The sequence below is a fragment of the Pleurodeles waltl genome, chromosome 8 (genome assembly GCF_031143425.1).
Source record: "Pleurodeles waltl isolate 20211129_DDA chromosome 8, aPleWal1.hap1.20221129, whole genome shotgun sequence".
In the NCBI taxonomy this organism is placed as follows: Eukaryota; Metazoa; Chordata; class Amphibia; order Caudata; family Salamandridae; genus Pleurodeles; species Pleurodeles waltl.
The window spans coordinates 388,736,584-388,748,786 of NC_090447.1; positions in this window are offsets into that span (position 1 = coordinate 388,736,584).

Here is a 12,203-nt window from a genome sequence, read left to right on the forward strand (position 1 = left end):
GGGGGCTGCTGTGTCTGTCTTGTCCGCCAACGGTAGCGGTATGCCATGCACTCAACCTGTTCTTCTGTCTTTCCCCCCCCCTTTTTGTGCACTCCCTGTTCTTTTGTGCATCAGCATCATCAGGCGGAGGTACAGTGGCATCGGAGCACGAGGGAGCTGCATCCCACATGGCCATGGAGGGCCACACCACGGACTCAGAATGCACCAGTGGGACGGAGGGCGAGGGGAGCTTCACGTCGGCCACCGGATCACCAACCAGCGACACGGACTCGTCCGCCAATGGGGGCTCCCTTGTGGTGGCGGCACCATCTGTGCGCCCCACTACTACAGGTACAGCCGCCACCTCCCCTACCAGCACCGCCCTCCCAGCAGCCCCTCAGCGTTCGCCCCGTGCCCGCTCACCCAGGAGGGTAGACATCACCTTCGCCCCAGGCACCTCAAGCCCTGCCCCAGTCACCCCTGCTGCTCTCAGTGAGGAGGCCATTGACCTCCTCAGGTCACTCACTGTTGGGCAGTCTACCATTGTGAATGCCATCCAGGGTGTAGAACGAGAGTTGCAACATGGTAATGCATTCCTGGAGGGCATTCATTCTGGTCAGGCTGTCCTTCAGCGAACCTTGCAATCTCTGGCCTCAGCACTGATGGCAGCCATTATCCCTGTGTCTAGCCTCCCCCCTCCAACCTCCTCCACCCGGACCCAATCCCCTGTACCCCAGCCCATCCCAAGCACACCTACAGACCAGCTTGCACACAAGTCAGCACACACAAGTAGCTCAAGCAAACATAGGCACCACACATCCCACAGGCACACACGCAAGCCTCACCCACATACAGACACAGCAACATCCACTGCCTCCACTGTGTCCCCCTCCTCCTCTTCTCCCTCCTCCCTCCCAGTCTCGTCTACACACACACCTGCATGCACCACATCTACAGGCACCAGGAATCGCTCCAGGACACCCAGCACCACAATCCGCTCACCTGCACTCACCACCTCCACTGCCATTTACACGTCCCCTGTGTCCTCTCCCAGTGTGTCTGTGACGCCCCCTCCCAAAGTACACAAACGCCGGCAAACACACACCCAACATCCATCCACCTCACGACAGCCTCCAGTACCTGCGCCTGCACCCAAAACACCTAAAGTGACACCTCCTACAACCACCTCCTCTTCCTCCACTCCCAGACCCCCTCCAACTACCCATCCCAGTGTTCGTCAGAAACTGTCCCTGTGCAAAGTTGACCTTTTTGCCCCCACCACCCCCTCCAATTCATCAGTCCCGTCGTAGCGCCTCAGCCAAAAAGCCTCCAATACCAGTGGTGCCTGTTCAAGTTATGTGGAGTGCACCGGCCACCAGGGCAGGCAGTATAACCCGGAGCCAAGGCACTGGCAGCCCACCCCCTGTAAAGGCTATGAAATTGGAAAGTGGACGACGGGACTGTGTGAAGACTCCTGGTGGGAAAACAACTCACAGGGGTCCAAGGGGATTGGAGAGTCAGCTGTGACTCCACCAAAGGTGGGAAGGGCCAGAGGAAGTCTGCCCAGCCTGTTGTGAGTCTCACGGTGGAGAAGGGCGGCATCATTCCCGGCGGTCGAGACGCCACCACCAGCACCGTTGTCACTGGTCAGGAGACCACCGCCACCGCCGGAGTCAGTGCCCAGGAGGGCCCAAGTATCGTCACTGGTCAGGAGACCACCGCCGGAGTCATTGCTCAGGAGGGCCCAAGTATCGTCACTGGTCAGGAGACCACGGCCGGAGTCAGTGCCCAGGAGGGCCCAAGTATCGTCACTGGTCAGGAGACCACCGCCGGAGTCAGTGCCCAGGAGGGCCCAAGTATCGTCACTGGTCAGGAGATCACCGCCGGAGTCAGTGCCCAGGAGGGCCCAAGTATCCTCACTGGTCAGGAGACCACCGCCGGAGTCATTGCTCAGGAGGGCCCAAGTATCGTCACTGGTCAGGAGACCACCGCCGGAGTCAGTGCCCAGGAGGGCCCAAGTATCATCACTGGTCAGGTGACCACCGCCGGAGTCAGTGCCCAGAAGGGACCCGGCTGCCACATCCCCGGTGCGCTATGAGGGAACGTCATGCCACACACCAATGCCCAGTCTGGGTACCATCATGCCACACACTAATGCCCAGTCCATGGAACGTCATGCCATACACCAATGCCCAGTCTAGGGATCGTCATGCCACACACCAATTCCCGTTCCAGAAACCGCCATGGCAAAGCACCGCTGAACAGTCCAGAACCGCCATGGCAAAGCACCGCTGAACAGTCCAGAGACCGCCATGGCAAAGCACCGCTGAACAGTCCAGACACTGCCATGGCAAAGCACAACTGAACAGGGCAAGCAACGCCATGGCAAAGCACCACTGAACAGTCCAGACACCGCCATGGCAAAGCACCGCTGAACAGGGCAAGCACCGCCATGGCAAAGCACCGCTGAACAGTCCAGAACCGCCATGGCAAAGCACCGCTGAACAGTCCAGAGACCGCCATGGCAAAGCACAGCTGAACAGTCCAGACACCGCCATGGCAAAGCACCGCTGAACAGGGCATGCACCGGGTAAGAATGTAAAGACCGCCACATCAAGCATCCTTATCCCATGTGCATCTGGGACAGTGACGGGACAGGAACTTTCACGGGTAGACTGATCCAGTCTGGCCACCAGTCCCCCTCCAGAGCCACTGGCGGATGTTATCTACTTGAGAGACTGTGGCTTTGCACTCCCCAGGATGGTACAGTGGGCAAGCCACCCACTGTAGAGACTTGTGAGACTGTGGCTTTGCACTCCCCAGGATGTTATAGTGGGCAACCCACCCACTGTAGAGACTTGAGAGACTATGGCTTTGCACTCCCCAGGATTGATCAGTGGGCAAGCCACCCACTTGTTAGACTTGAGAGACTGAGGCTTTGCACTCCCCAGGATACATCAATGGGCATGGAGCCCCGTCGTGGATCTGGCTTTGCAGTCATCTGGCTGACGTGCCCCCCCTTCCCTTCCCCCTGAGGTGCCTGTAGTATTTCTATCTGATGCCCCGGCAGTGTTCTCTCCGATTGAGGACAGGTATCTTTTGTGGGCCTCGCCCATGCATTTTTGGACTAGTGGTGCACGGACATTGCTATGTGCATATCTGCACTACTTCTCGTAATGTATATATTTCTGGCTGATTTTCTTATATATCTGTATATTTTTGACAGACATGTATATTGATACATTACAATGGTTGATCAGATTTCGCTTTGTCTTTGCATTCTTCCGGGGGGATTGTGGGTTGTTACTGTGATTTTTTGGGATGCATTGGTGTGTATGTTGTAATATGTGAGGGCAGGGGTGGTGGTGGGAGTGTTTCGTGGGTGTCCCCCTAACTTTTGCCTCCCCCATGTCGTAGGTGCTGTACTCACCGTTGTCTTCGGCCGCGCCGCTCTTGGTCTTCGTAGATGAGTAGGAATAAAAGGGCCGGAAGAATGTGTAATTCGGGCTTCATGGCGTCCTCGTTCCTCGTGGGATGTGTTGAGGTGAGCGTTTTCCCATTGCAGTAACTGTTTCCGCCGTGTTTTTATCCACGGTGAATCCGCCCCGGAAAAGTTGGCGGATTGGCGGGTTGTGATACTATGCGCAGTACATTGTCTTCCGCCTGTCTGTTGGCGGTGACCGCCACGCTGCTTGTCTGTACCGCCGTGGCGGGCAGTGTGTTAAAGTGGCTGTCTTTGTTGGCGGTTTCCGCCAGGGTCATAATTCCCTTTTTTGGTCGGCCGCCCTGTTTGCGGTATTGCCGCACCTTTAACACCGTCCGCCAGGGTTGTAATGACCCCCAAAGTACCATGTGACTCATGTAGTACAAAATGTTTAAATATACTCAAATCCCATTGGTTGTGGTTGCCTATTTTCCCATGAGTCAATGGGGTACCGCAGTACCCAGACAGTACATTGGTACCCTGCTAGCCACAAAAACCTCCTACTAGGGAAAAAATATATATAAGGGAGCTGGGCAAGGACACCCTCATCCCAGTCTCTAGTGAGGGGAACCAAGAAAAAAACCACCCCTGGGATTAAATGGTATAAATAAATATATATTCAGGCCATAGGTATCATGAATCTATCTCGGGATATGGTGCAGATCTCCTGTGAGGTACAGTGGTACTCCTGCAGTACCAGTACTGTAAGCTTCCCCCATGCTATTATAAAAGCTTCCATGAGGAAACTTGCATTGTACTGAGGTACAATGGACTGATGCTTCCATCATGGGTGCCGTGGAAGTACTGTGGCACCTGAAAAAATGTTTGTAAATAGGGGGAACTGAATGCAGTTTGAGTCCATGCAGATGGAGTGGTGCAGGGCATGATGCAGTACAGATTGGTTTCTTGCAGATGATTCAGTGTAGAGCTAGGCTAAAGGCCTAGATCTATGGCCAACCTGTGCTGCAATTGGCCAAAGGCTGTGTACAATAGTGGCTGGTTCTCACAGGAGTTAGGTGCAGGGTCTGGCTAAAAACCTGGCCCTGAGGTCAACACATTGGTGTACACGACCAAATGCAGTGCACAGAGGAGTTGTGCCCTAGTGGGGGTTGGGCAAGTGCCGTGTCAAACACTGGGCACTGTGGTGAACCGCTAGAGCGCAGAGGAAATAGTTATGCACAGCGAGGTTGGTTGGGTGCTGGGTGTTGGATCACACTTGGTGTTGGGTGCAGGTCCTGGCTGAAGTCATGGCCCTATGGCCAACCCTGCTGCACACTGCCAAAGGTTGTCAACAGCAGCGCTGTCTGCATGTGGGAATTCCAGTGAAGGGCCTGTCCACAGGCATGAGTGCAGTGGGACTGGCTTCATGCAAAGGGCCCATAAATTCACTGAAAAACTAAATATTAAAGTACTGTTGTAGCTAGGTTAGGTTTTTGGACCTTAGCTTACATTAAATAAATAGAAATTCACTGAAAGAAACAAAGGTTATAGTGCCTTTATAGTTAGTAGTTGGGTAGATACATGAGCTAACATTAGAAATAAAACACTCAAACACATAGCTGTAGATTATTCATTCACCTATAACTTGAGCCCCCATCATACACATCAACAATGAGGTCTTTTAACATGAGTGATATAATATTTGAGGTCATAAGCGGTGCAACACACTGCACCTCCTCGCAGGGACAAAACTCCATTCTACTGTTCTGCATTCTGGGTATATTAACTTACTCAGAGCACACACAATTGGAGATCTAGGGGCATATTTATACTCCGTTTGCGCCGGAATTGCATCTTTTTTTTTTACGCAATTCCGACGCAAAATTAACTCCATATTTATACTTTGGCATTAGATGAGTCTAGCGCCAAAGTCTATGGAGTTAGCGTCATTTTTTTGCGTGGACACCTACTTTGCGTTAATTATATGCAAGGTAGGCGTTCCCGTCTAAAAAATCGACTCCGAGGCATGTGCGTCGGATTTATACTCCCGGGCAAAATTCACGCCCGGGAGTGGGCGGGTCAAAAAAAATGACGTACGCCCGCTTTTGCGCCGTTTTTTAGCGCCTGCAAAAGGCAGGCGTTAAGGGACCTGTGGGCTCGGAAGGAGCCCAGAGGTGCCCTCCCATGCCCCCAGGGACCCCCCATGTCACCCTTGCCCACCCCAGGACGACACCCAAGGCTGGAGGGACCCATCCCAGGGACATTAAGGTAAGTTCAGGTAAGTGTTTTTTTTTGTTTTTTTTTGTGGCATAGGGGGGCCTGATTTGTGCCCCCCTACATGCCACTATGCCCAATGACCATGCCCAGGGGACAGAAGTCCCCTGGGCATGGCCATTGGGCAAGGGGGCATGACTCCTGTCTTTGCTAAGACAGGAGTCATTTCTATGGGGGTTGGGAGTGAAAAAAAATGGCGCAAATCGGGTTGAGGCGAAAAAATTGCCTCAACCTGACTTGCCCCATTTCTTGACGCCCAAGCCCCATATCCCCCTACGCCGGCAAGCCTGGTGTATGTCATTTTTTTTAACGCACACCAGACGGCGCCGGCGGCTAACGCCGGCTAACGTCATTCGATAAATACGGCGCCCGCATGGCGCTTCAGAATGGCGTTAGCCAGCGCTAATTTTTTTGACGCAAAACTGCGTTAGCGCAGTTTTGCGTCAAAAAGTATAAATATGGGCCCTAATGTCAGAAAGGAGTGTTTAATCATAGGGACACATACCCACTGTTTCCAACACACTGCATAGTATAGAGAGAACACAAACACACTATACTGATCTCTATGCATGTCAATACTTGGGAACATAATGGCCTGTACATGAAGGGCCTTTTTGCTCATGCATATCCTAAATGTTGGTCATGAATGTTGTCTTGGCTGATTGGAGGGGTGGCCATTACAAAATCTTACCTTATCATTCCTTTAATGTTGCAACAATCTACCTTCTATCATATGAAAAGTAGCAAGCTACAACTGCAGCTGTGCACATACTTAGCTGTCTTTAGTCTTTTCTTTGAATGAAAGATCCAGGTGCAGCTTCAGATGTCTCTCCTCAACCACTTTGCACAAAGAATACTGTGCAATGTTTGTCAGAAGCCAGTGCTGTATTGGTGTGGTGGCATGGTGGATTAGGGGTACCTTGTTTTGATTTTTAGTGAGCTTGCATGCTTGATTTCAATATGTCCACTCTGGAGACAGGCAGTAGAGAGAAGGCATCCATTCTGAACTTGAGAGCTGGAGAGTGCTCCAGTACGTTATGTTCTTCCCTCATGCCACCAGAGATTTAAAACACATATCTGTTACTCACTTCCATGTTGGGGGTTTATGGGCCTTGGCTTGGGACAAGTGAACTCTCACTATGTTCTAGAATGGAGATGCTTGTAGTAACAAATGTGTTCGCGATCCTGCCTCCTGAAAAGTTTCATGTTGCTGTTACTGGAGTGTCTGGCTGGAGGAATCATGTTAATTGTATGCCTTTTTTCCCTGGTGGTGCTGTGTTTCATACTAGGTTGTATCCACCTGCTACTTTATCATGAGATGGTGATGTTATAGTCAGCGTGGGGGAAACATGGGGCATATTTACAAACCCCTTGCTCCAACTTAGCTCCGCTATAGCGCCATTTTATTGATGCTAAGGTGGCAATAGGTAGCTTTTCTACAGTGCTATATTTACAAAGTAGTGCAATACAAGCATTGTTCCACTTTGCAACCCCTTGTGCCACATTATGCCTGCGTCAAGCATATTGTATGTAAGGGGGTGTTTTGGGGCAGGTAGGCCCGAAAAAATGGCGCAGTGAAATTTACAACATTTCCCTGTGCCATTGTTCCATAATTTTTAACGCCTACTCAGAGCAGATATTAAAATGATGCACCTATTATATTCAATGGGCCTCTGTGGCTTTGCTTCACTGCTATCAAAATTTGTGATGCTAGTGTAGTAAAGTGTCACAATAACCTCAAAAGATTTTACGCTATTGTGCCAAGGACCACCATGGTGCACCGTATTGTAAATACAGTGCAAACATGGTGTTGTTAAGTTCCTGTAGGGGTGGCGCAAAAGAAGTGGTGCAACATCTATGATGCACCACTTTCTTGTAAATATGCCCCTATGTATGTTACTTTCGGGTGCTGTGTGCTGGGACCTGCTGTCATCCACAAACATTTTTAAATTAAATGAACATGCATGTGCATTATATCACGTCTTCTATAAAGAAAACATGCAATTGAGATCTTACATTGTGTGCAGTGGTGAAGCTAGGTTACCATGGGCCCTAGTTCAAGCAAGTTAACTTGGCACCATCATTAGTGTGATTTGTCAACTGACTCCTACACTCATTAACCTCTCATACACACAATTGTATTTCCACTCCCTGCTCTGCATTTTTGCAAGACTATGGGCCTGATTACAACTTTGGAGGACGGTTTTAAACCGTCCCAAAAGTGGCGGATATACCACCTACTGTATTACGAGTCCATTATATCCTATGGAACTCGTAATACGGTAGGTGGTATATCCGTCACTTTTGGGACGGTTTAACACCGTCCTCCAAAGTTGTAATCAGGCCCTATGTGGTATATCAATAACTAGATACACCATGTAAAGAGTCCAGGGGGTCACCAATGAGTGGACAGTTCTTTCTAGGGAACCCAAAGTGCTGTATTTGGAAGTACCAAAGTACCAGTAGCAGCCACCCCCCACTCAGCATCTTGAGACCCTCATGGGTGAGTAGTGCACTTTACAAATGCTCTGATTGATTGATTACCCTGGATGAGCAGACTTTGGTTTAACACAGAGGAGTGCAAGACATCCACAAATACACACAATAGTCAATATATGAAACACATGACTCTAGAAGGAGATCCACAACAATTTATAAGAATAGCAAGCATCTTTATATATGTTTAGGCATCATAGAAAAATCGATCCGGAATGTACGTTTTTGAAATTCTTTTCACTTCAAAGGTAAACACAGTGCATTTTCTGAGTTCTTTAATGTTATCCTATGTTAGGAAGAACATGTTCTGCAAACAGGTAGAGTACAGCGACTTACAAAACTAATCTCAAGAAGTTAAAGTGAGTGTTGGGCAAGGTCCAAGGCAGCACCAGAAATACACCAATCTATTGCATGAGGGCAGCCGGGTGAAGGTAATAAAACAGAATTGGGCGCCCATTGAATTTGAATGGAGATCGATAATTGGGAAAAGAGACTATAGGCTCTTAGCAGGAAGCCAGTCGGGCTGAACCAATATCGAGGCCCTGGCCTCACGATGTTCGGATGAAGGTAAGCACCTTTGGTCCTCTTCTCCACAGCTCAGGGGCAAATGGGTGCAGAGGTGTCTTCAGGTGTTGAGTGTTCCTTACCGGAGAGGTCGGGGTAGTGGAGGGCTGCATGCAGAGGCTGCAGGCATCATTGGGGAGTCCAGGAGGGGAGAAACCACGATGGACTCAGATTCTGGAGGGCCAGTGGGACTTTATCAGCAATGGTGGCCCACTTCAACTTGGGCCAGAGGCAACAGGTGCAGTGGTGACTTCAGGTGTCAGGTTTTGGTGGTTCTGGAGACTTCAGGGTCCCTTCTTTGGTGTTTGATGGAGAACGGGTCCACTGTTCACGGGAGTTCTTGAGTCTCCTTCCAAGGTAGGCAGTCCTCCTGGGTTTCTGGAGACCCAGCTGCACAACGAGGTGACTTCGGTGCAGATTTTGATGAGGGATGCAGACATGCTTGTGGGGTTGCTACCAGGTCAGCTGCTTCTTTTCTCCTCTGCTCCAATTCTTTTGTGTCCTTGATCTTCTTAGGTCATCAGGATCTGCTTCACTGGTGCCAGAGCTCTCCTAAAAAATGAATTTAGGGGCATTTTCAGGGAGTGTCAGGAAGTAGCCAATGGGCTACTTACCCTTGGGGTCACTGCACCCCCTATATGACCACTTCCTGTGGGAAGTGGGCATAACACTGTCCCAGGGTTCACAAATCTGCCAACACCAAGATGACAGATTCTGAAATGAAATGTCCATGTCAAGCAGCTCACCTTAGGGGTGGGACTGACCTGACAGGTGGATACACCTTTCTGAATAGAACATTTCCTGCCTGTCCAGGTGGCAAGTGGGCCCTCGGGCAGGAGGGTTGGCATTTCCCTTCTGGGGGAAGCCATATCCACATGCCAAGGGCTGTAGGCTTCTTTGACGCGCCCTGACATGGAATGTACATTTTCAGGTCATCCTGTTGGGTGGCGGTGTTTAACACCCCTCCCAGAGCTGGCTTTGTGTTTGACCACCTGAGAGCAAAGACTATCACCTTAGGGGTCAGACTCGTGTCTGAGAGTGGCAAGGTGGCTCAACCTAGTCAACGGGCCCACCAGAGGTGGTAAGTTTTCAGGGGACACTTCTAAGGTACCCTCTGGGTGCATATATTGATAAAATCCATTGCTGTGATTGGTGTGGGCTTATCAACACAAGATGTTTGATACCAAGCATTCCTATCTTCAGTAAAGCCATCATGTAGCTGGGGAACTCGAATTTGCCAGTGTCCAGCACATGCATTTTAAATGGCTTCCCTGTCTACTTACTATGTATAAGAATCGACAAAGACATGGCAGGGGCATATCTGCTCTTGCAGATATGTCCTCACATGTAATGTAATTCACCCTGCCTTAGGGCTGTCAGGCCTGCTGTATGGGTAACTTCATATACTGCACGTAGTGTTCTAGGACACAGCTCACAGGGATGTGATAGGTTACGTTTTCACTTTTGTCTGCGCTAAGACATGCATCCTGCATTAGCAACTTGTCATGGGCTTGTTGAGGTGTCCCTTAGGGTGGCACAATTGGAGCTGCAGCCCTTAGGGACCTTCTTTAGTACCTCATTTACTAGTGATTTATAGAGGGTGCTAAAGGGCTTGGCAATTGGGGAAACTATTGTACAGTTTTGGTAAAGAGATCTGGCACTGGTGACCTGGTTAGCAGGATCCCATTGCACTTCAGTCAAAGTTGCATCAAATACCCGGCAAAAAGTGTGGGGGGGGGGTACTGCAACGAAAACCAAGTTTCCCTATCAAAAGTATTACTAAAGGCAAAAGGTTTAACCGACTGTTGCTTACACAAAAAGGCAACATGCAGGGACCCAACTTTCACACTGCTGGCCTTACTTAGGCACATCCCCTACACTGCACTCACAGATGCATATACCTCACTCTGCACTCACACATGCACAATCTTCAACCTGTAGAACACTTGCCCTGCACTCACAAAAGATGATGTTAATCCTGTACTCACACAGGCCCATCCCTCACAATGCAAAAGCAAACATGGTGGCTAACCTGCTCATCACAGGTGCATTTCTCACTAGCAAGGAGGTTAGTTTGGACAGATGGTGGCATAGGAGATGCAGGTTTAGAATCTAGTGCATTGGTCCACTAGTGTAATTCAAACCTCTGAAATTAAGTTTCAATGAAGCCTGAATGTCCAAGGCCATCTCATCTAAAAAAACACACATGGACCAGCACTCCAGACAATGTTAGTCTTATCTTTGTGGACAATTGCAAGGAACAGATTTGTCATTAGAAAAGTCCTACCGGCCTTCTAAAAACCAAGGTGGTTGTTTTCTTTCTAGTGCAATCATATGCTAAAATAAAGAATGTTAGACCTGGCATCCTTGGCATGGTATCCCCTGTCTTTATTTGTCTCTGCTTCCTATGTTTTGACTGTATGCTGGGCTTTTGTTTTGCTGGTTTTGGTACACTGGCACTTTACCACTGCTGTCCAGTGCTAAAGTGCAAGTGCACCCTTTTATAAATTGCATGTGTAATTGGCTTTTCCATGATTGCCATATTTGATTTACAAGTAGGTCGCTAGTAAAGTGTGCTAGAGGTGCCCAAATGCTACTAGTGGGCCTGCAGCACTGGTTGTGCCACCCACATGTGTAGCCCTATAAACATGGATCAGACCTGTCACCGCAGTGTCTGTATGTGCATTTATAAACTGCCATTTTGACCTAGCAAGTGTACTCACTTGCCAGGTCCAAATCTTCCCTTTTTATACATGTAAAGCACCCCTAAGGTAGGCCCTAGGTAGCCCCATGGGAAGGGTGCAGTGTATATTAAAGGTGGGGCATGTACTAATGTGGCTTACATGTTCTAACAGTGAAATACTGCCAAATTTGGTTTTCACTGGTGCAAGGACTATCCCTCTCAAAGGTTAACATGGGGGCTGCCTTTAAATAACTTTTAAGTGCAGTTTCCCTTTGGGAGCAGATAGAGACATGGAGTTTGGTGTGACTCTGAACTCAGTTTGGTAAAGTTTGTTTTTAAATGGTCAGTTTGAAAATGGCACTTTTAGAAAGTGGTCTTTTTCATGCTTAAAACATTCCGTGACTCTGTCTGCTTGTGTATTCCCTGTCTGGGTCGGACTGACAGTTGTGCTGTTTGTGAATCTCCACTAGACAGTGACACTAAGGGAGCTGGGAGGTATCCTGCATGTCCTGATGGCCATCTGGGCTTGAGTGGAGGGAGAAGTAGTCAATAACACCTGAAAAGGCTGTTCCTGCCCTCACTCAGTGTAGTCTCTAACCACCTGGCGTGTGTCTTGGGCCAGGCCTGGGCCAGACAGCAATTTACCTTTGAAGTTTGCCTACTTCAGAGGCAGAAAAGGGTTTAAGTAGGGACACAAAACCCCAGATTTTAAGATGACTTCAAGATTCAAGCGGAACCTCTCCCAAGGATAAGTGCTGAAGAGCTGGAGGAGGAGAACTGCCC